General features: G+C 38.0%; 1 long non-coding RNA gene across 1 annotated transcript in view; it reads right to left on the bottom strand.

Annotated features, from left to right (window-relative positions):
* Positions 1-23,496: 23,496 nt before the first annotated feature.
* The window catches only part of LOC129620004 (uncharacterized), an 88,601-nt gene continuing 84,602 nt past the window's right edge, over positions 23,497-27,495 (bottom strand). The window contains exon 3 of the long non-coding RNA XR_008698338.1: positions 23,497-23,827. This is a non-coding gene — a long non-coding RNA (uncharacterized LOC129620004). The remainder of the gene's footprint in view (positions 23,828-27,495) is intronic.

Here is a 27,495-nt window from a genome sequence, read left to right as displayed (position 1 = left end):
GTTCAAGGAGTCAACTTCCTACTTTTAACACAGTGACTCTCAGTCTTGTGATATACAGCCCTCCCTTTTTATTGTAATTATTTTGTTATAATCTTTTTATGATCCTGAAATAAAGTTATAGATTTTGTAACCTACTAACACACATCATTCAAAACGGAAAGAAAGAATACTTGAACACTAAATTATAAACTCATCTAAAGAAAAGAATTTGTATTTCAGGAATTCCTTGGAAGTCCAGTGGCTAACTAAGCTTTCACTACCAAGAGCTGACTTTGATCCCCGGTCAGAGAACTAAACTCCAACAAACTGCATGGCACAGCAAAAAAAGGAAGAAAAAAAGACTGTATTTCAACAGGTAGGGACTTAGGAACTAGCACACCAAAAGACATATTGAAATTGATAGATGCTTGCACCTACGAAATGGCAACCCACTCCGGTGTTCTTGCCTGGAGAATCCCAGGGACGGCGGAGCCTGGTGGGCTGCCATCTATGGGGTCGCAAAGAGTTGGACACGACTGAAGTGACTTAGCAACAGTAGCAGCATGTGAAATGAATTAGATATAATTTTGATAAGCAGAGTGAGATGAACTCATTTTGTGTAACTATAAGAAAATGAAGGAGGACAAATATGCATAGATGCTAGAAAAAAACAAAACTGGTTTTACAAAAAAGTATGTTAAGTGGAATAATGCCCACGTCTTCCCTGAAACATGTAAATATATATATATTAAGGCATATGGCAAAGAGAAATGAAGGTGGACTACAGATTTCTAATAGGCAGATTATCCTGGCTTGTTTGGGTAACATGAGGGCCCTTAAAAATAGAACAGAGTCAAAGTCAGAAGAGATGTGGAGACAAAATCAAGGTCAGAGTGATATGAGATGGACAGGGCTCACCTTCACTAGCTGCGAAGACGGAGGAGTAAAGGAGTGCTGGCAACCTTCAAAAGCTGGAAAAAGCAAGGAAATGATTCACCACCGCAGCCTCCAGAAAACACCACCATCCTGTCAAAAACCTGAATTTAGCCCAGAGAGAACTGTGTCAGATGTCTAACTTACAGAACCACAAGATAAGCAATCTTTTCTTGTTTCAAGCCACCAAGTTTGTGGTAATCTGTTACAACAGCAATAGAAAATTATATAATACAACAAGTAAACATGCCAATCTTATATGAGAAAGGGGGACATAACCTTAATTGAAATAAGGATGATAAATAATGAAAAATTACAAACTTTTATAAGGGAGAAGAAAAAGGGGGATATATCATACTCTCACAAAGAAACTATGCTTTATAGCGTGAAAATATTTTTTTTTTATTTTATAGCATGGGATGATACACAGATATCAGAAAGTCCACCTCACTTCCTGGTAGCATACTACCTGTCAAGGCATATATTAGGCTCTGGTACTTAAAATTTGAAGTATATCCCTCTAATGGTTTGGGGAAATAAAGGATGAATTGGGAAGAAGTAAACAAGAAAACTTTATAAAACAAAGTCTATAGAGAAGCTGTCCATCTGTCCTCCAGGAACAGTATCAAAGTCTGAATAACAACCCAAAATTATGTAAATAATTTTCTTGTGCTTTTCTACAATAAATGTCTTACTATTAGATGATAGAATAATTTAAAATATGCAGATTGTAAATGTTATGGGCTAAACTGTGTTCCCTCAAACACAATTTTTTTGACCTGTATGGTTATAATTTTCATCAAATTTGGAAAAAATTTTAGTCATTATTTCTTTAAATATTTTTTCTGCCTCTCCTCCTCTGGAGACTTCAAATATGTGTACATTAGGCCACTTGAAATTGTCCCAGAGCTAGATGATTCTCCATTTGTTTTCTTTTTAAGTCTTTTTGCTACTTTTTTTCATTTTTGATGTTATATTCTTGTATCTATAGATTCAATCATCTTTTCCTCTGTAGTGCTTCAGTTCAGTTCAGTTCAGTCGCTCAGTCATGTCCGACTCTTTGCAACCCCATGAATCGCAGCATGACAGGCCTCCCTGTCCATCACCAACTCTCGGCGTTCACTCAGACTCATGTCCATCGAGTCAGTGATGCCATCTAGCCATCTCATCCTCTGTCGTCCCCTTCTCCTCCTGCCCCCAATCCCTCCCAGCATCAGAGTCTTTTCCAATGAGTCAACTCTTCCCATGAGGTGGCCAAAGTATTGGAGTTTCAGCTTTAGCATCAGTCCTTCCAATGAATACCCAGGACTGATCTCCTTCAGAATGGACTGGTTGGATCTCCTTGCAGTCCAAGGGACTCTCAAGAGTCTTCTCCAGCATCACAGTTCAAAAGCATCAATTCTTCGGTGCTCAGCCTTCTTCACAGTCCAACTCTCACATCTATAGTCTCCTATTAATATCATTTAGTAAATATATATTTTTAAATCTCTGACTTTGTAGTTTTCATTCTTAGAAATTCTATTTGGTTCTCTGTTATATCTTCCAATGTTCTTACTATTACCTTAAATTTTGGGCTTCCCATGTGGCTCAGTGGAAAGAATCTGCCCACCAACACAAGAGACACAATAGATGCAGGTTCAATCCTTGGGTCAGGAAGACTCCCTGGAGTAGAAAATGGCAACCAGCTACAGTATTCTTGTCTGAAAAATTCCATGGACAGAGGAGCCTGGTGGGCTACAGTTTCCATGGGGTCACAAAGAGTTGGACATGACTGAGCCACTGAGCACACACACACATGTTCAATCTTTCTCCTAGCTACTTTAACATATAGAGTTACAAGTATTTATATAGAGTTATATTAAAGGATTTAAATATCCTTGTCTGCTAATTATAACATATTTATCTTTTCTCACTGGCTCATTTTGATTGGCTGATTTTTCCCCTTATGATGGGTTGTTTCTTCTACTCTATTTGTGTCTATAAAAATTTTATTAGACATCAGGCAATAAATATTTTACCTTGTACAGTGCTGGATATTTTGTATTATAAAAATATTTTGAGCTTTTTCTGAGATAATGTAATCTGATCCTTTCGAGTCTAGCTTTTAAGATTTGTTTATGCAAGACTATAGTCGTGTGTATTTTAGTTAAATATTCCTAGTGCCATGACTAGACCCTACTACCCAGGGCCCTGTGAATTGTGTAGTTTTCTAGCTTGGCTGATATGTACAGTCATTACTTCCCATTCTAACTGTTCTCTTTTATTATTTTGGGTATTCTTTTCCCCTCAGTTACTATTAAGGTTGTTTTCTCAAATGCATGTGCTGATCAGTATTTTGCTGACTGTAAGTGGGTGATTCTCAGTGGTTGTCCAGAATTTTATTTTCATGTAGCTATCTCTTTTTTGGTACTCTACCTGCCATGTGAACTTAAATTACTTTCTTGTCGGAATGTTGGGGCTTCCCTGGGAGCCCAGTTGGTAAAGAATCCGCCTACAATGCAGGAGACCTGGGTTCTATCCCTGGGTTGGGAAGATCCCCTGGAGAAGGGAAAGGTTACCCACTCTAGTATTCTGGCCTGGAGAATTCCTTGGGGTCGCAAATAGTCAGACATGACTATGTGACTTTCACTTTCTTTTCTCGGATTCTTAGCTCAGCTTCCTCAAATTAGGAAGTCCACTGATCTCCACCTGAGTTTACCCTCCATATGGTCTGGACATTCTCTCAAGGTTGGCACAATCAGAGGGCTCACCTCATTACTTTCCTGTCTGCCAGAGATCACTGTTCTTTGTATTTGAGGGCAATGTCTTGAAAACTGTCATTTCCTAATGTGTCCAGAGTTTTAGTTGTTTCAGATTGAAGGGTAGATTTTATTTTTCTTTTTCTAACTTGGCCACAAGTAAAGTCAATGTGTCTTTTAAACTACATCTATATCTATCTATATGGATTTTTCACATATTCAGTTTTAAAATTGGAGTTTAAATTCACAGGTCTAATCTATTTACAGTCATCATTATTGCTCATATGTATGAATGTTTCACCAACCTTAATTTATTTTTGGTTAGTTTCTTTTTAATGCTTTCTCTCTTTAACAAAAAGTTTTCCTAAAGAAGACAAGAAATTAACAAATTCTTAGGATTCTTTAATTCTCCTTCACAGCAATTCAGTTCAGTTTGGTTGCTCAGTCGTGTCCAACTCTTTGTGACCTCCTGGACGGCAGCATGCCAGGCCTCCCTGTCCATCACCAACTCCTGGAGCTTACTCAAACTCATGTGCATTGAGTCAGTGATGCCATCCAGCCATCTCATCCTCTGTTGTCCCCTTTTCCTCCTGCCTTCAATCTTTCCCAGCATCAGAGTCTTTTCAAATGAGTCAGTTCTTCACATCAGGTGGCCAAAGTATTGGAGTTTCAGCTTCAGCATCAGTCCTTCAAATGAATATTCAGGACTGATTTCCTTTAGGATGACTGGTTTGATCTCCTTGCAGTCCAAGGGACTCTCAAGAGTCTTCAACACCACAGTTCAAAAGCATCAATTCTTCAGCACTCAGCTTTCTTTATAGTCCAACTATCACATCCACACATGACTACTGGAAAAACCATAGCTTTGACTAGACAGACTTTTGTTGACAAAGTAATGTCTCTGCTTTTTAATATGCTGTCTAGGTTGGTCATAACTTTCCTTCCAAGGAGTAAGCGTCTTTTAGTTTCATGGCTGCAGTCACCATCTGCAGTGATTTTGGAGCCCAAAAATAAAGTCTGACACTGTTTCCACTGTTTCCCCATCTATTTGCCATGAAGTGATCTGGACCAGATGCCATGATCTTCGTTTTCTGAATGTTGCGCTTTAAGCCAACTTTTTCCACTCTTCCTCTTTCACTTTCATCAAGAGCCTTTTTAGTTCCTCTTCACTTTCTGCCATAAGGGTGGTGTCATCTGCATATCTGAGGTTACTGATATTTCTCCCAGCAATCTTGATTCCAGCTTGTGCTTCATCCAGCCTGGCATTTCACATGATGTACTCTGCATAGAAGTTAAATAAGCAAGGTGACAATATGTAGCCTTGATGTACTCCTTTCCTCACAACAGTTCACATCATATAATTTTTTCAAGATTTTTTTATTCTGGATTATTGTGGATGTATTTCTTCTTTTTATTTGGTCTTAAATGGCTACAATAAGAACAAACTTCACCAAGTCGGTCACCTTTAATTCATGTATCTTCTGCAGCAAGTGTTGGATTTTTCTCTAATTTTATTTTATTTAAAACTGTAGTCTCTGTGAGTCATTGCATAACAATTCTCTTGAGGCTTTCTGTGTCTTCGAATTTTTTTATTATTATGCTGGCATATTTGAAAACTCTTTAAATTATTTTTCTTTAGTACTTGTAAAATACCCATTTATTATCTTCTTATACATGTTTATTGACCAATCTGATATCAATCTAGTTTTAGAGTCTTTGTTAGTGTTCTGCCCTGGAAATCTTTATATACATATGTGTGTGAATTTGGCTAGCCACATTCTTATCTATCTATTTTGGCTTTTTTTTTTTATTATAGCTTCCATAATTTTAAATTCACAATCTGTTTCTATGGCTATCTGTAATCCAGAAATTCCTTTTGTAATGGCTGTGCTCCTCAAGTGTCCTGCTATATTGTTCTGTGAGCTCTTTTTCACCAGAGCTAGTTCCTAAGGTTTGCTGCCCATTAAAATCACCTGTCAAGGTCCAACCTAGACAGCATATTAAAAGCAGAGACATTATTTTGCCAACAAAGGTCCGTCTAGTCAAGGCTATGGTTTTTCCAGTGGTCATGTATGGATGTGAGAGTTGGACTGTGAAGAAGGCTGAGCGCCAAAGAATTGACACTTTTGAACTGTGGTGTTGGAGAAGACTCTTGAGAGTCCCTTGGACTGCAAGGAGATCCAACCAGTCCATTCTAAAGGAGATCAGTCCTGGGTATTCATTGGAAGGACTGATGGTAAAGCTGAAACTCCAATATTTTGGCCACCTCATGCGAAGAGTTGACTCATTGGAAAAGACTCTGATGCTGGGAGGGATTGGGGGCAGGAGGAGAAGGGGACGACAGAGGATGAGATGGCTGGATGGCATCACTGACTCGATGGATGTGAGTCTGAGTGAACTCCGGGAGTTGGTGATGAACATGGAGGCCTGGCGTGCTGCAATTCATGGGGTCGCAAAGAGTCAGACACAACTGAGCGACTGGACTGAACTGAACTGACTGAAAATCACCTGTGGATTTTTAGAACTCCCAAAGTCGAGTCCCACTTCATAGCAATTAGATCAGCATTCTAGGAAAGGGAACCACATGTTAGTATTCTTTAACATCTCCAGGTGATTTCAACATGCAACAAATTTGGGAACCACTGTTCTGGAAGTATCATCCATGCTCTCAAGTAGTGTATTGCCCAATGTGCTGGCTCAATGAGTCAGGTAGTACATGTCAGGTGGGGTTGGTGACTCCTAAGCTGAAGAGCTCCAAATACCAGAAAAATCTCTCCTATTCCAAAAAATCTCAGATCCATGCTTCACCTTTCACCACCTTTGGCAGTATCAGCATTAGAAGGAGATATTCCTTGTATTATAATTCTTTAGTACTGAACTGTATAGAGAACCACTTAAATCACTGGGCCACACCCTACACCAATAAAATCTGAAGCTGTTGGGGGTGGGACCTAGGCATTAGTATCTCTTAAAGTTCCATAGATAATTCCATTGTGCAGATAAAAGCTGAGTACCACTCTCCCAAGAACTTGGAGAATGGAGTGGAGACACAATTGCCTGAAGACAGATTGTCTCCACCTATTTTTCTTAGATTCTTACAAAGAATTAGCTGTTTGTTTTATAGCTCAAATTTGACCCTTGAGATATTCGGACAAGAGTTCTGAGCAGGGATTTGGAAGGGAAGGGAAGGGAAGGGAAAGTCGCTCAGTCATGTCTGACTCTTTGCGACCCCATGGACTGTAGCGTACCAGGCTTCTCAGTCCATGGGATTTTCCAGGCAAGTGTACTGGAGTGGGTTGCCATTTCCTTCTCCAGGGGATCTTCCCAACCCAGGGATCGAACCCGGGTCTCCCGCATTGTAGGCTGACACTTTACCCACTGAGCCACCAGGGATTTGGAGCAGGTGTTAATTGCACCAAGATAATGGGGGACAGAGGAGCAAAAACAAAACTATGCTATCCCAACATGAGTATGCATACATACCAATTGCTGAAAGAACAGAGAGGTGATAACCCAGATTTCTCTCGCAGTGCTCTTCATTTTCCTGTTCTGGTTGCTGAAGGTTGAAAGTAAAAGAGGATTCTAGCAGTTGGGCTAATTCAGTATCTTGGCTGAAATTAGCATCAAAATCAGTATATATTAAAACCATTTCAAAAAATTAAATGAAATAAAAGCTTTGTACATAATGAAAAAACAGAGTTAGACTCTGGGTTCAGATGACGTTTTGAACATCTTGTGGGCATGTGAACATCATGCCAGATTTCTTGTTATATAATTCCTTGTTATATATACCTGCCCTGCACATTGCAGGACATCAATCATCTCTGGCTCCTGTTTTTCCCTCCAAATAATAATCGTATGTTGTTTTTCAGTCACTACATTTGTGTTTGACTCTTTGCAAACCCATGGACTATAGCACAACAGGCTCCTCTGTCCTTCAGCATCTCCTAGAGTTTGCTCAAATTCATGTCCACCAAGTCAGGGATGCTATCTAACCATCTCACCCTCTGCCACCCCCTTCTTCTTTTGCCTTCAATCTTTCCTAGCAACAAGGTCTTTTCCAGTGAGTCAGCTCTTTGCACCAGGACTGGCACTTCAGCTTCAGCGTCAGTCCTTCCAAAGAATATTGAGGGTTGATTTCCTTTAGGACTGACTGATTTGATCTTGCAGTCCAAGGGACTCTAAAGAGTCTTCAACACCACAGTTCGAAAGCATCAATTCTTTAGTAGTCAGCCTTCTTTATGGTCCAACTCTCCCATCCGTGCACGACTACTGGAAAAACCATATCTTTGACTATTATGGATCTTTGTCAGCAAACTGATGTCTCTGCTTTTTAATACACTGTCTAGGTTTGTCATAATAATATATTGTGCCAAAATGTGAAGAGTCCTACAAGCCCTGAAAAATCTGAACCTTATCCTAAAAGTCACTGGAATATGTTAAGGTTTTTTTTGTGTGTTTGTTTGTTTTTAAGAAAGGAGAATACAAAGCTTAACTGAACAGTAGTGAAGTAGACCAGGCTATCAGTTCCTTAAAGGAGGCATCACTTTGTGCCTTGACTACACCAGGGTTTAGTCAAGAGTATGGCAAACAGTAGATAATAAATAGGTAGGTAGACAGATGGATTTAGACAGATGGATGTTTGGAAATAAAGAGAAATAGACAGGGACAGAGACAGAGAGAAGAACAAAAGCAGCAGGAAGACCAGTTAGAGGGGGCTAATATAATTAGTTATTTATTAAAGTAGCAAATTAAAGTAATAATGAGGGAATAATAGGCAAATAGATGAGAAAATTTTGAAGAAATAGTCAATAGGTCCTGCAGAATAGTGTGATATAGCCAGAACAAGAATTCTGTAGCCCAGACATAATCCCTGATTTAGGTAATAATTCCTTTTTTTCATTATTATTTTTTCTCTATGTGGTTCATTCTTGTTTTGTTTTTTTGGCCATGCTGTGCGACTTGCAGGATCTCAGTTCCCTGATAAGGAACTGAACCCCAGGCTATGGCAGTGAAAGCCCAAATCCTAACCCTTCAGCCACCAGGGAACTCCCAGTCATTTTTTTTAAGCACAGAGAAAGCACAGTAATATGAGAGGTCCAAAGACAGAGCTACTAAATTGTTCATTTCTGTAGAATATGCATAGTTTCTCAAACTCATCTGTATTTTTTCATATCATGTCACAGAATACTCAGGTATATAGTAAAACTTCAACAAATACTTGTTGAATTTATATAAATAAGCAAGACTTTGTCTTATTCATGTAATTAAGCTGCTCAAATTCCTGTCACTTTCAGCTTCAACAATGGGTCTCTCTGATGTTAGCTGTGATCAAGTGAGCAGGGTTTGGTGCACATGTACAACCACTTTTCAATTGTTCTTCTAATTTTATACTTTATAGTTGTAGATTTATGCCAGTTCTTTTTGGGAGTGATCATATTTTAAAAATACCCTCACATAGCATTAATTATCAAAACCAGTAATAAGCATATTTAAAGGAAAGATTAGGGTGTGGCAGAGGAATTTGAAGGGTGTTGCTTCCCTGGTGGCTCAGAAGATAAAGTGTCTGCCTGCAATGTGGGAGACCTGGGTTCGATCCCTGGGTCGGGAAGACCCTCTGGAGAAGGAAATGGCAGCCCACTCCAGTATTCTTGCCTGGAAAATTCCATGGATGGAGGAGCCTGGTGGGCTACAGTCCATGGGGTTGCAAAGAGTCAGACAAAACTGAGCAACTTCACTGGTTCACTGGTTCACGTGTAAAAGATATACCTTGCTAATATAGAAGTGAATTTAACAAATGTGGCAGTTTATGAGAGAATAAAATCAATGGGAATGTGGGACATAAATTAGAAAAAAAAAAAAAAGCAAAAGGCAAGAAAAGTTAAAGAGAGGAGGTCATGGATGTCAGTGCAAAGAAGAGGAAGCCTCTGACAAATAGAGGGCAAAGGGTTAAGACTAAGTGCAGGATAGAGAAAAGCAGAGTAGAGTAGATTATAGAGAGCTTAAGAAAGAGAGAAGAACATGAATGAGAAATGGCTTGGTCGTTGATTGATTGAGATAGCTTTGAACACCTTACAGAAAGATATAAAGAGGAGGGAGTTAGTGAGGAGAAGAAAAAAAATTAAACACAAAAAATTTTGTAGCATTACTCACAAGGTATTATTCGTAAGATATGGAAACAACCTGTGTCAATCAACAGGTGAATGGATAAAAAGTGGTAAATACATACAATGAAATATTATTCAGCCATGAGAAAGAAGTAATGCTACCATTTGGATCTTGAAGGCATTATGCTAAATAAGTCAGAGAAAAATATTGTATGATCAGTTACATGTAAAGCTGAACTCATAAAAACAGATAATTTAATGGTGATTATCAGGGATTGCAAGGAGATCCAACCAGTCCATTCTGAAGGCAATCAGCCCTGGAATTTCTTTGGAGGGAATGATGCTAAAGCTGAAGCTCCAGTACTTTGGCCACCTCATGCAAAGAGTTGACTCATTGGAAAAGACTGATGCTGGGAGGGATTGGGGGCAGGAGGAGAAGGGGACGACAGAGGATGAGATGGCTAGATGGCATCACTGACTCGATGGATGTGAGTCTGAGTGAACTCCGGGAGTTGGTGATGGACATGGAGGCCTGTCGTGCTGTGATTCATGGGGTTGCAAAGAGTTGGATACGACTGAGCGACCGAACTGAACTGAACTGAACTGATCAGGGATTGGGTTGGGGTAGGAGCAGGATTGGGGAGATGTTGGTGTAAAAGCAGGGGCAAAAAAAAAAGCTACAAAATACAGTAAGAAGAAAACAAGTAACCAAAGGCACTTTGGTAAAATTAAAGTCACCGTGTTAAAGTTATTAAGTGAAACAACAGAACTGAGGTTGTGCTGCAGAGATAATAACTGAACTCGAAGAAAAATCTTTTAGATAAGAGAAGTCAAACTGCATTAAAACACAAAAGGAAAACACAAGTGTTTATAAGTGTTTCATATCATGTTTCCAATTAGCAAATTTGTTTATTATATCTGACTGCAGAACAAAAAAAAAGCTCTCAAGGGTGTCAGAGAAAAAGTATACCTGGGAGGATATTGAAGAGGGCAACCTACCTGTGCTCTCAAATCTAATATAGAGAAACTAAATTACAGAAACGGATGAGAACTAACTGTTGAATATTCAATAATTATGGCAAAGTCTTGGACACTGAGACAATCAGAGCACCTGTGGTTAGCAAGACCATCAAAATGACAAGGTGGTTTGTTCCCAGTTTCTCATGTGTTAATCTTCCTTTTCAGTCCATCTAATTAACCTCCCATGTTCTTTGCCTTCTGAAGGCCTTATCTCTCTTCCCCAGGGTCTGCCATTGCATAAGCATGGATAATTGCCATTAAAATGTTAGTTGATAATAGATTAAGGTGTTTTGCATTTAAACAGAAAACACTTGTACAAATCCTTTCAGACAAGTAGAAGAAGACAGGTAGCACTGGTTGTTTAAAAAAAATGACTGAGAGAAGTCCGAGATGTCAAGACTGCAGGTCTCCTCTAGGCCCTTAGATACACATTTTTTGGGCATGTATTCTATAAAGAAATATACATTTGCCATGCCCTCCCAAAGAAATATTTTATATCCCCAAAGTCTAAAGGAAATTAAAGAAATTTGAATTAAACTTAATAGTCATCATCCTTCATGCCCATATTTGTCTTGATGGAATTATAAGTAGTGGGGAAAATTTTAACAAAATGGGCAGGATTTTAGGCAACAGAAGGAAAAAATGACTTAAAAAGAGAAATGTGGTAGTACAGATTAATGTGGGTGGTGAAAATCTACATTTTCAAAGTTAATAGTGCTTTAAAAATTAAATGATTTTGAAGGCTAAGATAGCAGTCAAAGTGGGTAAAATGCAATATAATTGGAATAAAGGAGAAAAAAGCATAGGTAGCAGAAAGGCATCTAGGATAGTATAACCTTACAATGATATATATTTCTTAATAACTTATGGCAAATCTTGATAAATTGTAAACTATTTCTCGCACTCCATTGTCTTTTTACATACTTTGTGTCTCTTATCTATTCACAGCAGCAGATGAACTTCTTCTCATCATAAGAGTAACTGAATGTGAATGCAATCTGAACAGAGAAGTCTTTCTGAAAAAAGCTGTTGTATTCTTTATTGGCAGATACTGTCTCTCACACAGTGCATACACAGATCTCTGATAATATTTTACATCCCATTTTGTGAAAATAAAGTATTTTATAAACACTAATTAAATATCATAGACGCTCCTATTAACATCTAAAAGAATACAGTGAACCTACCAGTTCCACAGAATGAAAACCACAATTACAGAAATTTAATCAAACTGATTACATGGATCACAGCTTTGTCTAGCTCAATGTGACTATGAGCCATGCCATGTAGGGCCACCCAAGACAGATGGGTCATGGTGGAGAGTTCTGACAAAACATGGTCCACTGGAGGAGGAACGGCAAACCACTTCAGTATTCTTGCTTTGAACACTATGGCAACAGAGAACAGAGAACCCCATGAACAGTACAAAAAAGCAAAAAGAGAAGATACTGAAAGATGAACTCCTCAGGTCGCTAGGTGCCCACTATGCTACTGTAGAACAGTAGAGAAATAGCTCCAGAAAGAATAAAGAGGCTGAGCCAAAGCAAAAACAATTCCTAGTTGTGGATGTGACTGGTGATGAAACTCCGATGCTGTAAGAACAATATTGCATAGGAACCTGGAAGGTTAGGTCCATGAATCAGGGTAAATTAAAAGTGGTCAAAAAGGAGATGGCAAGACTGAACGTCGACATTTTAGGAATCAGTGAGCTAAAATGGACCAGAATGGGGGAATTTAATTCAGATGACCATTATATCAACTACTGTGGGCAAGAATCCCTTAGAAGAAATGGAGTAGCCATCATGGTCAACAAAAGAGTCCGAAATGCAGTACTTGGATGCAATCTCAAAAATGACAGCAGGAGAAGGGGACACCAAAGGATGAGGTGGTTGCATGGCATCACTGACTCAATGTACATGAGTTTCAGCAGGCTCCCAGAGTTGGTGATGGACAGGGAGGCCTAGCGTCCTACAGTCCATGGGGTTGCAAAGAGTCAGACAGGACTGAGCAACTGAACTGAACTGAACTGAACCAGTCCTGCAATTATTGGACAAGAATGCAGAACACAAATTCAAGAAGAGTGTTGTGACCTCCAGATATCTATTCTCTTCATGGTTCTGGGAAATCTATTACAAACCTCTCTTATCACATATCCGATCAAAAATAAGCTGTATTTACATGATTATTTAGTAGTTGTTTTGAATCAAACTATCATTTTGTAAAGATATTAAGTTCAGTTCAGTTCAGTTGTTCAGTCATATCCGACTCTTTGTGACCCCATGAACCGCAGCACGCCAGGCCTCCCTGTCCATCATCAACTCCCGGAGTTTACCCAAACTCATGTCAATTGAGTTAGTGATGCCATCTAACCATCTCATCCTCTGTTGTCCCCTTCTCCTCCAGCCTTCAATCTTTCCCAAATTCATGGTCTTTTCAAATGAGTCAGCTCTTCGCATCTGGTGGCCAAAATATTGGAGTTTCAGCTTCAACTACAGTCCTTCCAATGAACACCCAGGACTGATTTCCTTTAGGATGGACTGGTTGTATCTCCTTGCAGTCCAAGGGACTCACAAGAGTCTTCTCCAACACCACAGTCCAAAAGCATCAATTCTTCGGCTCTCAGATTTCTTTATGGTCCAACTCTCACATCCATACATGACTACTGGAAAAACCACAGCCTTGACTAGATGGACTTTTGAACGCAAAGTAATGTCTCTGTTTTTTAATATGCTATCTAGGTTGGTCATGGCATCTGGTCCCATCACTTCATGGCAAATAGATGGGGAAACAGTGGAAACAGCATCAGACTTTATTTTTTTGGGCTCCAAAATCACTGCAGATGGTGACTGCAGCCATGAAATTAAAAGACGCTTACTCCTTGGAAGGAAAGTTATGACCAACCTAGATAGCATATTCAAAAGCAGAGACATTACTTTGCCAACAAAGGTCCGTCTAGTCAAGGCTATGGTTTTTCCAGTGGTCATGTATGGATGTGAGGGTTGGACTGTGAAGAAAGCTGAGTGCCAAAGAATTGATGCTTTTGAACTGTGGTGTTGGAGAAGACTCTTGAGAGTCCCTTGGACTGCAAGGAGATCCACCCAGTCCATCCTAAAGGAGATCAGTCCTGGGTGTTCTTTGGAAGGAGTGATGCTAAAGCTGAAACTCGAATACTTTGGCCACCTCATGCGAAGAGTAGACTCATTGGAAAAGACTCTGATGCTGGGAGGGATTGGGGGCAGGAGGAGAAGGGGATGACAGAGGATGAGATAGCTGGATGGCATCACTGACTTGATGGACGTGAGTCTGAGTGAACTCCGGGAGTTGGTGATGGACAGGGAGGCCTGGCATGCTGCAATTCATGGGGTCGCAAAGAGTCAGACAAGACTGAATGACTGAATTGAACTGAGGTTGGTCATAACTTTCCTTCCAAGGAGTAAGGGTCTTTTAGTTTCATGGCTGCAGTCACCATCTGCAGTGATTTTGGAGCCCCCCAAAATAAAGTCAGCCACTGTTTCCACTGTTTCCCCATCTATTTGCCATAAAGTGATGGGACTGGATGCCATGATCTTCGTTTTCTGAATGTTGAGCTTTAAGCCAACTTTTTCACTCTCCTCTTTCACTTTTATCAAGAGGCTCTTTAGTTGTTCTTCACTTTCTGCCATAAGGGTGGTGTCATCTGCATATCTGAGGTTATTGATATTTCTCCTAGCAATCTTGATTCTAGCTTGTGCTTCTTCCAGCCCAGTGTTTCTCATGATGTACTCTGCATATAAGTTAAATAAGCAGGGTGACAATATACAGCCTTGATGTACTCCTTTTCCTATTTGGAACCAGTCTGTTGTTCCATGTCCAGTTCTAACTGTTGCTTCCTGACCTGCATACAGGTTTCTCAAGAGGCAGGTCAGGTGGTCTGGTATTCCCATCTCTTTCAGAATTTTCCACAGTTTATTGTGATCCACACAGTCAAAGGCTTTGGCATAGTCAATAAAGGGGAAATAGATGTTTTTCTGGAACTCTCTTGCTTTTTCAATGATCCAGTGAATGTTGGCAATTTGATCTCTGGTTATTTATGAAGAGGTAATCTTATATACTATTCTAAAATGTTGCCCTCAAATGCAGTTTAGGTTATTTTTTTCTATCTCTAATATTGTTTCAAGCTTTTTTGTTTTTACAGTGTACTGTTTCTGATTCTTCCTTTCTCCTACTTCCTTTTCAGTATTTATTTACTCTCAATATAATGTGCCATCTTTTAGTGATTTTGTGTTCAGTCCATCTGTTAAAGTTATGTTTCTATATTTTTCTTCTATTCTCTCAATCTAGTAATTATCTTCTCTGGATCATCTGTTTTGTTTTCTCAGTATTAGGGGATTCCTCGTATTTGCAAGTCAGAGAAGGCAATGGCACCCTACTCCAGTACTCTAGCCTGGAAAATCCCATGGTTGGAGGAGCCTGGTGGGCTGCAGTTCATGGGGTCGCTATGAGTTGGACACAACTGAGCGACTTCACTTTAACTTTTCACTTTGATGCAATGGAGAAGGAAATGGCAACCCACTCCAGTATTCTTGCCTGGAGAATCCCAGGGACGGGGGGCTGCTGTCTATGGGGTCGCACAGAGTCGGACATGACTGAAGCGACTTAGCAGCAGCAGTATTTACAAGTAATATTGAAAGTTGATAGTAGATCATAATAAGCCAGGCCCAAAATACAGAAAGAAAAGGACTAGGGAAGAGGCCAACAGAAGAGTAAGTTGACTGGGTCAGTGCGAAGACTTCCAGTTTTAAAATTATTTGAAATTTTCACTTATTGGTCTGTTTTTATTTGAAAATTTTTCTCTGTGATAGTCACTCAAAAAATATGTTTAAAAGAGAAAATAAACTATGTTAAGTTGTTGATAAAGAGATGGTGCACACACTATTTTTTCCTTTTTAGAATGTCAGTATCTGAAGAACATCCAAATGTGTTCTATTAGTAGAGTATAGCTTGTTGACTTCATCAGTTAGATGTAGGTATTTTCCTCTTGTAATTGTTTACAAAAGCAGTTTATGATGTGTCATCTCTCCTGCAAACTGTCCTTTGGCAATGCCTGCACTTCCAGCCAAATCATGTGGTATGATTAAGGTTTGAAGGGCCCTAATAGTAGAATCTCCTTGATTAGGAGTTATCTCAGTTATCTGGAGGATATTGTGTTAGTTTCCCAGGGCTGCTGTAAGAAAGTGCCATAAACTCTGTGACTCAAGACAGTAAAAATGTGTTATCTCACAGTTCTGAAGCCGTAAAGTCTGAAATCAAGATGTCAGCAAAGCCATACTCTCTCTGAATGCTTTAGCAGAGGATCCTCCTTGCCTGGTGGTAGCTGGCGATCCTTGGGTTCCTTGGCTTGTGGCAGAATAGCTCTAATCTCTGCCTGTGTTCACATGGCGTTCTTTCCGTGTGTGCGTCTGTGTCTCTTTTTCTCTTCTTGTAAGGAACCCAGGCATTGGATTATGGTCCACTTAAATCCAGTATCACCTCGTCTTAGCTTGATTACTTATGCAAAGATCGTATTTCCAAGTAAGGGTTAAGACTTCCCCACATGTTCTTTGTTGACACAATGCACTACATACCAGATGCCTTTCCTTATGTTTCCGCATGTGAAATCATATTGATGAATTATCTAATATGATGCTATATATACTGGAGATGTTTAATTCACTTGATTTGATTTTAATTTCTACACATAAAATGCTGTTTACCATTAGTTAAATTGGTGGTATGGGTCTTAAGAAAATTGCCAATGAGAAAGGATTTTCTGTTCTCATCTGTGAAAACAGGTTGAAATGAAAGTTTTGGTAATGACATGTTATTGGATATTTTATATGTTGGTCAAGTAATACTTTTGCTTTCATTTTTAATACATTCTTTAGAAACACAAAATCCTTTTAAAAATAAATCAAACTGTGCTAAAATATCCAGGAGTAAACTGAGAAACTGTCTTCATACAAAATAAACTGCTGCTGCTGCTGCTAAGTCCCTTCAGTCGTGTCCGACTCTGTGCGACCCCATAGACGGCAGCCCACCAGGCTCCCCTGTTCCTGGGATTCTCCAGGCAAGAACACTGGAGTGGGTTGCCATTTCCTTCTCCAATGCTTGAAAGTGAAAAGTGAAAGGGAAGTCGCTCAGTCGTGTCCAACTCTTCGCGACCCCATGGGCTGCAGCCTACCAGGCTCCCCTGTCCATGGGATTTTCCAGGCAAGAGTACTGGAGTGGGGTGCCATTGCCTTCTCCTACAAAATAAACTAGGACTACTTTAAAACAAAGTAAGGTGACTCAGGCTTCACTTGAATGGAGAGCAGATGTAAGATCTGAATATTCAATAACTACTGAGCAGAAAGAGTGAACCTCTATTTTTTGTTTGTTACAGTTAATTATACTAATTAAAATTAAAACTTCCACCATTAAAATTACCCACAGCTGTATGGTTCTTGCTGCTATTGTTGGTGCACACTGAAAATATTCCAATAGAGGGCACCAGGAATTGTCTGTGATTAACATACCCACACATTCTTGTCACTTTGGAAAGATTGCAGACAGCATAACTAATAAAGTTATTGTGTTCTTGTGAAAGAATAATAGCATGTTTGAAGAGAGTGTATTAACCCTGTTGTAAAGTATTGCCTGCACTCTGTATTAAAGGAAATGAAATAACAAAGATAAAGTGTTTTTAATTCTTACCCTGTTTGCTCTTGCTTGTTTTATTCCATTTCAATTTACACCTATATTCAAGAACACAAAAAAAATGTATCACCCACCTCAAAGGCAGTTTTATTTTTCCTACACACTTTTGTAACAATTTGATGCTTTAAAGAACAGATGTATAATTTAGCTTAAAAAGTGATGAATAAGAAACATTGTCCAATCTCAAAAACTGTGAACTCAATTTGCTATGTTTACTATTATAAAAGAAAAAAAAAAAAAGAGGAAGTAAGATGGAAGGGAGGGGGAGGAAAGACAGGAATAAGAGAGAGAAAGAAGAGTTTTGTTATTTTGTTTTCCTTCTTTGTTGACCTTCTGAAATTTCTATTTACTGGATAATAGATTTGATAACAGGTTATATCATGGCTGTAAACTCCTAGAGAATATAATAATAAGCAAACGATCAGTATTTCTGAAATCCCAAGCTTGAAATTAGAAAATTTTAATATCAGACTGATCATTATTAAGGCCATTAATGCCAACAGTATGTTCACAAACATGAATAGTCATCCAGACCAACAACCTCTATATATAATGAAGAAATTCTTTGAAAGGAGGATAGTGTGAGATACAGAAATTATGGAAATTATTTGAATATTTCGCTATTTTGTGATAGCTTAAAACAGGAAAGGGAATTACTGAAATTTTAGACTACAGAATTTATATTTACAACATTGCTGCTACTCCTTTGTCATATTACTTACCTACAATAAAGTTATGCCTGAAAATAAGTAATATTTACATATTGATTGCTTCTCTATCCATTGTGGTGTAACAAATCTTCAGAGTGTAGCTCATGAGTATTGATGTATGAAAATAAATTGGACTCCAAACAAATTTTTTAAATGTTCAAAGTTTAAAATTTGAAATTTTTTTTAATGAAAAAAAATCAGAACAAGATGAAGCTCCAAGGTCCTGAGTGGCAGCTGATGGCCAGTTCAGGCATTATTTATTAGATATGATCCAATACTTAAAAATCAGATCAAATTCTCTTTTATTCTTAATGAATATCATTTGAAATCATCCTTGTGTTGTGATCTAGTAAATATAAAATCAGTTACTTTTTTGAACAACTTCTTTTAAGAGCAGAGTTCTATTGCATTCCCATCTCTCTCTCTTTCTTTCTAAGATGTATCTGTAAAGACACTGGCTTCTCATCAGCAAAAACAGCAGCTGGAGATAGGCCTTCCTATGTATTCTGTCAGGGGAACTGCAAGGTTAGGTGAGGTTGTAATACACATAAAGGATTTACTGACATAACATAGATTGCGTGCTTTCATTCTCTCTGTTATTTGCGTCTTTCTCTTTTAATGGAAATGAAAACAATTATAGAGCAGAAAAGATAAAGCTCTCCTCTGCGAGTACTGTATTATGGTCCATAAAGAGGTATAAACTGACAAATACACATATAAGGTAGGTATTTACACATCAGATGACACTAGTTAAACTTAATTGCTATTCTCAAATTTTGTAGGAAACAGCTGTGAAAATCAACCCAAGCCAACAAATCAATAATAGTCTATATAAGTCAAGGAAGGTTTTATTACTATTTTTTATTTCAATTCACATGCTTTCTGAAAGTGCTATCAATTATCTGGCATTCTGATATTTCAAACGTTGTTAATAAATTGTTTCTTTCATAAATTTACCACAATTTGGACTTTCAAAATGATATTGGGCTTCCTTGGTGGCACAGTGCATAAGAATCCACCCGCCAGTGCAGGGGACACTGGTTCGATCCATGGTCAGGAAGATTCCATGTGCAACTCAACAGACAACTAAAGCCCATTAGCCACAACTGCTGAAGTCTGTGTGCCTAGAACCTGTGCTCCGCAACAAACAGAAGCCACCCCAATGAGAAGCCTGTGCCCTGCAACTAGGGAGAAGCTCCCGCTCCCTGCAACTAGAGAAAGCCCGCACACAGCAACAAAGACCTAGCACAACAATAAATAAATAATAAAAATAAAATAAAATAAAAAATTCTCGTTAGACAAAATTCCCTGAATCTAGCCTTGAAGATTTCGTTTATAGTGTGCTGATAGTTCTTCAGTGTGTACACCCATCCTACTTCCTGTGGTACTATATCAATCAGAAATTGTTCAGCAAATTGAGTCTCAAATCTCAATCTAAAAATGAAAATAGAACTGTAAAAATATACTTGATAGAGCTGTGTTTAATATATGGGATGCAAACATTATGAAACTGACTCTGTTTGATTCATACTTAATGAAAGAATCATATAGAAGTATGGAAGTGGCCTCATCTGTCAAATTCAACATTCATTTTAAAGTAACATTTTTAACTTTAAAATTGAATCATATTTCTTGCAGTAATTTTAGGAAACAGACTTCATTAAAGCACCATAGATTGAACTCTTGTGTTTATTTCCACTCCCTCTAGAAATGAAAGGAATGGAAGTCATGGAATTGTAATGCTAATAAATGAATTAAACTGCAAGAACAAAGAGAATTAGAAAGAAGACAATAGCAAGTCAAAGATGGGGACACATTTTTGAAAATAAAAAGCAGGTGAGAATAATCAAATTGGCAGAGCTAAATGATGATGAAATCTAGGCCTGCAAAGGAGAATTTTGAAGATTAGCTAGCAGATTCACTCCCTCAGAATCCCAGAAAATCTTCGGACAGAAGCTCTCAGAACTGGTTCAGGCAGAGGTGTGCTCTGGATCCATGGACCCTCAGATCAGCTTCCCACTCCAGCAGAGGGCCTGAGGTTTAATCAGGGATACTGAGGCATTGTACTCACAAAAGAAATAGATTAAATGAAAGACTAAATGCTGAATATAGGCATAGCTCATTTTATTGCACTCTGCATTATTGTGCTTCATGGATACTGAGGTGTTTTTTTCTTTTTTGTTTTTTAACAAATTGCATGTTTGTGGCAATCCAGTGTCAAAGCAAGTTCATAGGCATCATTTTCCCAACACTCATTTACTCACTTCTCGGTGCATAATTCTCACAATATTTCAAACTTTTTCACTATTATTATATTTGTTATGGTAACAGGGATCTTTGATGTTATTACTGTAATTGTTTCTGGGGTACCATCAACTGCACCCATGTGTGCTCGTGCTAAGTCGCTTTAGTCATGTCCGACTCTTAGCAACCCCATGGACTGTAGCCCGCCAGGCTCCTCTGTCCATGGGATTTTCCAGGCAAGAATACTGGAATGGGTTGCCATTTCCTTCTCCAGGGGATCTTTTCAACCCAGGGATTGAACCCATGTCTCATATGTTTCCTGCCTTAACAAGAGGGTTCTTTGTGAACAGCAAACAACTGATAAATGTGTCTGTCCTGACTGCTTCCAGAACCAGCTGTCCCCTCATCACTCTCTCTCTCCTTGGGTCTCCCTATTGCCTAAGACAAACCATCAGATCAGATCAGATCAGTCGCTCAGTGTCCGGCTCTGCAACCCCATGAATCGCAGCACCCCAGGCCTCCCTGTCCATCACCAACTCCTGGAGTTCACTCAGACTCATGTCCATTGAGTCAGTGATGCCATCCAGCCATCTCATCCTCTGTCGTCCCCTTCTCCTCTTGCCCCCAATCCCTCCCAGCATCAGAGTCTTTTCCAATGCATCAACTCTTTGCATGAGGTGGCCAAAGTACTGGAGTTTCAGCATTAGCATCATTCCTTCCAAAAAAATCCCAGGGCTGATCTCCTTCAGAATGGACTGGTTGGATCTCCATGCAGTCCAAGGGACTCTCAAGAGTCTTCTCCAACACCACAGTTCAAAAGCATCAATTCTTCGGTGCTCAGCCTTCTTCACAGTCCAACTCTCACATCCATACATGACCACAGGAAAAACCATAGCCTTGACTAGACGAATCTTTGTTGGCAAAGTAATGTCTCTGCTTTTGAATATGCTATCTAGGTTGGTCATAACTTTCCTTCCAAGGAGTAAGCGTCTTTTAATTTCATGGCTGCAGTCACCATCTGTAGTGATTTTGGAGCCCAGAAAAGTAAAGTCTGACACTGTTTCCACTGTTTCCCCATCTATTTCCCATGAAGTGATGGGACAGGATGCCGCGATCTTCGTTTTCTGAATGTTGAGCTTTACGACAAACAGTAGTGAAATTAAATCTTTCATGACCCTAAAATGGCCTCTTAAATGTTCAAGTAAAAGGAAGAGTCATATATCTCTCATTTTAAACCTTAAGCTAAAAATGATTAAGCTTAGTGAGGAAGGCATGTTAAAGCCAAGGTAGGCTGAACAAGGTAGGCATTTTGTGCCAAGCAATTAGCCAAGTTGTGAACACAAAGAAAGAGGTCTTGACGTAAATGAGAAGTGCTACTCCAGTGAACACACAAATGATCAGAAAGTGAAACAGCCTTATCTCACCAGCCACAACATTACCTTAAACCAAAATGTCATCCAGAGCAAGTTCCTGACTCTTTTCAATGCTGTGAAGACTAGGAGAGGGAGGAAGCTGTGAACGAAAAGTTTGAAACTAGCATAGGTTGATTCATGAGGTTTAAGGAAAGGAGACATCTCCATAAAAGTGCCAGGTCAAGCAGCAGGTACTAATGCAGAAACCACAGCAAGTTATTCAGAGAATGTACCTAAGATAATAAAGGTGGCTATACTAAAGAACAGATTTTCAGTGTATATTAAATAGCCTTCTATTGGAAAAAAAGACGCCAGCTAGGACTTCTATAGCTAGAGAAGAGAAGTCAGTGTCTGGCTTCAAAGCTTCAAAAGACAGGTTGATTCTCTTGTTGGAGGAGTGATGTAGTTGTTAACTTTGAAGTTGAATCCAATGCTCATTTACAGTTTCAAAAATCCTGGACCCCTTAAGGATTATGTTCAATCTAATCTGCCTGTGCTCTATAAATGGAACAGCAAAGCCTAGATGACAGTACTTCTGTTGATAACATGATTTACTGAATATCTTAAGCTCACTGTTGAAACCTACTGCTCAGAAATAAAGATTTCTTTCAAAATATTACTGCTCATTGACATTGCAGCTGGTCACCCAACATCTCTGATGGAGTATACAAGGAGATTCATGTGTAGTCATGCTTGCTAACACATCTATTCTGCAGCCCAGGAATCAAGGAGTAATTTCAACTTCCAAGTCTTATTATTTAAGAAATACATTTCTCAAGGTTATAACTGTCATAGATAGTGATTCCTCTGATGGATTTGGGCAAAATAAATTGAAAATTATCTGGAAAGGATTCACCATTCTAGATAGCTCTGTATTTCAAGAGAAGGGCTTTCTGCTGCATCAGATTTCTTAAAGATAATATTCATTTAGGGGAAGAAAGGGCAAGTAAGAGGGAAGCAGGGAAGAAAGGAGGAAAGGAATAAGGGACAGAGAGAAGGAAAGAAGGAAGAAAGGAAGAGAAAGAGCTAACATAGGCAAAAATACCTATCTTTTTGCATTAATAACTTGAGTTCAGAGTTCCCATATATAGAAAACATAAAATGTTTTCTTTCATCATCAAAAAAGGAAATATAAATATTCTGGGTATATATGAAATATGGTACTAAGTGGAAATGAAATGGACCAGTACAGTAAACAGTTACATGATTCACAGAGCAAGGTGGCAGAGCACCAAGGGCCATCTATCAAAAACTTTGCAAATAGTTGGATTATAGCAGATAATCATGGGACTCTTAACAGTTAGTATACAGTGTCAGGCATCACTTTTTGAGATGTGTTGATAAAATTAAATTTCTACGTTTAAATAATTTTACCTAGAATTTAGCATTCTATCTCCCATCATGATAAGGAATCATATCATTTTGTTTGTTGGTTTTCAAATGGATACCCTGATAACATCTAGTGTTCTCCCCTGTTTTCTAATAGAAATCATTTCAATTCCACTTTTAATAGCTCACAAAAGAGGCTCTGAATTATTAACCCCTGATCAATTTTTAAACACAGCTGACCTTTAGTTTAATCCAAGTTTATTGAATTTTTACAAAATAAAAATAAAGGAGAAAAGTTGAGAGTCAATATAACAAGAGCAATTCTAAAGGAAATTCACATCTACAATGTCTTTCCTGAAATTCATGGAGCAAGCTATGTATCAAAGTTAAGAAGTTTCAGAATTTTAAAACAGCGATGTCATACACACACCATATATCACATACTTCTATAGGTCATCTGTAGAAGAACTGTAATCAAATGCTATTGTTGCAGGGAAATGTGTTAACATTGATAAGTGTGTAAAATAGAGATCATAAATTACCTCGTGTTCAGCTAGGTTCTGCCATCATGTGAGTTTCAAAGCATCTTTTGGTATTCAGATTATTTTGGATTTCAGATTTGCAGGAAAAGCATGATGGACCTGTAATTCCAATATGTTGAGAAGAAGGAAAGAAAACGGTGGCATTAAACAGGAGAAGAAAGCCTTCAATATGAAAAATAAAGCATATGCACACATTTTAACAGATTCCCATTAAACTTCAAAGCACTGATAAAATAGATATATGGCTGGTAGATTTCAATTACTGTATTTCAATTCATTTTTCTGGAATTTTAACAAAATAGCTGTGCATTTTCTGTGAAATGTAGCTATGGATCATGCAGTCAATGTTGTTTTTAGAGGAAAAAACTCAAGGATTATGAATGATGGTGTGGTAGTCAGAACCATAGAAATTACAATATACATATTTAAGATAGCATACTTAAGGTATACTCTTATATATACTTACATTAAAGATAGCAATTTATGTTCCTATTACATTGGAACATCATTATGATACTATCATTAAGTCTGTGTAGAACAACCTTATAGATAAGATTATCACAGTGACGTCTTTCACATATAAAATGTAGGAAAGGAATAAGAGAAAAAAGAAAGAAAGGGAGGGAGGGAGAAGGTATATTTCATTCTGGTGAATAATGTATTAGATATTTCGTGTATGATGGTAGAAATTGTTAGCTCAAGTTTCCTGCTTAAATTAAAATATGCAGTTAATTTCAGCATGGTTTTTGTATGCAATATTGCTTTTTAGAAACTTGATTTTTATTCAAATTAAATTGGACTTTGATAAGTTGAAAAGAAATTGGGTGCACAAAGTAGCCTGAGTACTTATGAAGTTGATACTATTAAATGCCATGTGCCCATTCCTGCTGCTACTGCTAAGTCGCTTCAGTCGTTCTGACTCTGTGCGACCCCATAGATGGCAGCCCACCAGGCTCCCCCGTCCCTGGGATTCTCCAGGCAAGAACACTGGAGTGGGTTGCCATTTCCTTCTCCAATGCATGAAAGTGAAAAGTGAAAGTGAAGTCGCTCAGTCGTGTCCGACTCTTTGTTACCCCATGGACTACAGCCCACCAGGCTCCTCCATCCACGGGATTTTCCAGGCAAGAGTACTGGAGTGGGGTACCATTGCCTTCTCCGGTGCCCATTCCTACTCCTAAGCAAATATAAACTCTACTGTTACTCTGTAAATCATCTAATGAGTACGTCTTTTCATTTTTTTAACACCTTCTCCCTTAAATTCCAGAATGTTAAGCCATATAAAAAATTATTGTAATTAATTTCAAAATATAGTAGAAATAGCTTTGTATTAGGCATGGTCATTTAAGCCTAGTTGAGACTAGATGAAAGAAGAAAAGGATAACTATTTAAACAACAAGAAAACCATTCTGTTGCAGGCCCCATGAGAAGTCATGTCACAAATGTTAGTATTATTTAACCTTCATCATAACACCCTCATATATATACTATTGTATATTTTATAGATTAAGAGATTTATCCAAGTCACAATTGTTACCAGTTTTTCTGTTTCTGGATTGTTAGCCTTTTCTTAATATCAGACTAGTACTTCCTTTTGTCCTCAGTCTGAAAAAGGTTTAATCTACAGAGCCATGTAAATATTTTCCTGATGCTAGGAGCTTAGTAGAAATCTCAGTTAAATTCTCCCACTAAAACATCAAACCATACAGGTTCTCCCCCAAAGTTTCTGGCAACAAGCCTATCGAATCACTTTGGAGTTACACAGAGAGTGTAAGAAATTGAATCAGGAGCTCAAGTGCTTAATTTGTGCTATTATCCCCACATATCCAGGCTACTACTTGTTTTTAGCTTCAAATATTCCCTAATCTGCACTCTGGGGCTCTCAATGCCTGTCATCCTTGTTATCTCTCTATTAGACTGGGGCATTTTAGATGGAAGGAAATTAGACATGCTTCAAAAACAGCATCTCTGAAATATTATTATGACTTCTTGCAACCTACATTTCTGTCTCTTTGTCCAGAATGTTCAGGAAACTTCAAGTAGTAACCAGATGTTTTGAGACATTTGATTAGCAGGAGTTATTTCTCTGAAAGTGTGAGGGATTTATTTTGAGATGTGTGCTGTTACTCTGACTGCTGCTATAAAGCAGTGGGTTGTTCTTTCCTTTTTGCCATAGGAGTACTTTATAATTTCAGTAAGATTCTCTCTGCATGAAATAATGTGCTTTAATGTAGATTTCCTGCAGCAATACACAAATACTTCTCTGTGGGACTTTATGTTTCAACCAATTCAATGTACTCATATCACTTTTAAATTCATTTTTACTTACATTTTTATAATGTTCACCTTGACTAGTAATTTTAGCTTTATCATAGATATTTTTGGCCATATTCTCTCTAAATCTTAAAGCCCTAGAACTCTGAACCACGAGGCAAAAAGGTTTTTTTTTTTTCCCCTTGGAATGACAAGTTTTAGGTCATAAAATATTAAATAAAAATGAAAAATTTCCTCAATGTTAACATGATTAGATTGGATTAAAAAAATAAAAGAGTCTGGCTTTTGGTAAACTTGCATTACAGTTTGGCCAAGTTAAAACAACATTCTTATTTGGGTATATTGTACATATATATTTTTTTCCGACCTCTGGACTGGTTCTTTTGGTTTAAGCTTTATAATTCCATTTCCAATTTCAATAAACTTTATTGGCATGGCAAGGAATGCGAGCATGGTTAGAATCCATAAATTATGTTTGTGACTTTAGGGCAGCAGGTTTCACAGAGGAAATGGGATTTTTTCCTTGCATCTTCATTTTCCATTAAGTAAGGGAAATGGAAGAGAATATTTCAGTCCTAGTAAGACAGAGCAGGAGAAGGAAAAAAATGAACTTCTCAGAAGGACTGCTTTTTGCAATGAGCCATGAACCAGAAGCAAACATTGTCTTTAAAGGAATAAAAGAAATACCAATTTAGTATTTTATATCAAAATAAAATGTATATACAGTAAAATATGCAGATTCTGTGAGACCTGAAGTTTAATACAATTTTGTGGACCCTGCTTAAGAAAAAAAATTACAAGTAAAATTTAATTAAATTTAAGATGATAAAAAAGCACAATAATAGTGTATTTTTAACAAACTGACAAAGATCACAAAATTCAAGAATTATTAATGTTGCTAATTAATTATAATAATTAACTGCCCATCATACCTGTATAATATTTTTTTCTTTATGTGATAATTTCTATGTTTTAATTAAATGAAATAAAAAGATAATTTACTCTATCTTCTAGTATTGTAGAACAAATGAGTTTTAAATTAACGTTGGTTTAGAAAGCTTTACTTGAGCCTCACAACTTATGGTTGGTATTGTCATGCCAAGACGCCCCTATGTTGGGATGCACAAAATAGGTGACTTTAAAAAAGCAGACATACATGATATTTGTAGAGCTACTTTAGGTGTCTGCCCTACATTCAGTGTGAAGAGTTCTATAAATTCCCTTTTTCGTAATTCTCATCAAGGAGAGAAAAATATATGGTGTATTTACAATTGTATATGCTGTGTTATTTAGTATGTTTCCTCCAGAAGAGGATTTCTGTTTTTTTGTAGGCAGCCTCCCATTACTTTCAAGTGTTTTATATTTGGAAAAATTATCTCACTAGCTTCTGGTTTCACAAATTTCAGAAGTTTATTCTCCTCCACAATCTACCTATATACTTTAGTGTCGATTACTGTAGAGCAGGTCATATACCGTTTTTACTCTTCCATCTTCAT

Source organism: Bubalus kerabau, chromosome 9 (genome assembly GCF_029407905.1).
Source record: "Bubalus kerabau isolate K-KA32 ecotype Philippines breed swamp buffalo chromosome 9, PCC_UOA_SB_1v2, whole genome shotgun sequence".
In the NCBI taxonomy this organism is placed as follows: Eukaryota; Metazoa; Chordata; class Mammalia; order Artiodactyla; family Bovidae; genus Bubalus; species Bubalus kerabau.
The sequence above is the reverse complement of the archived record's forward strand: the minus strand, read 5'-3'. Positions and strand labels throughout refer to the sequence as shown.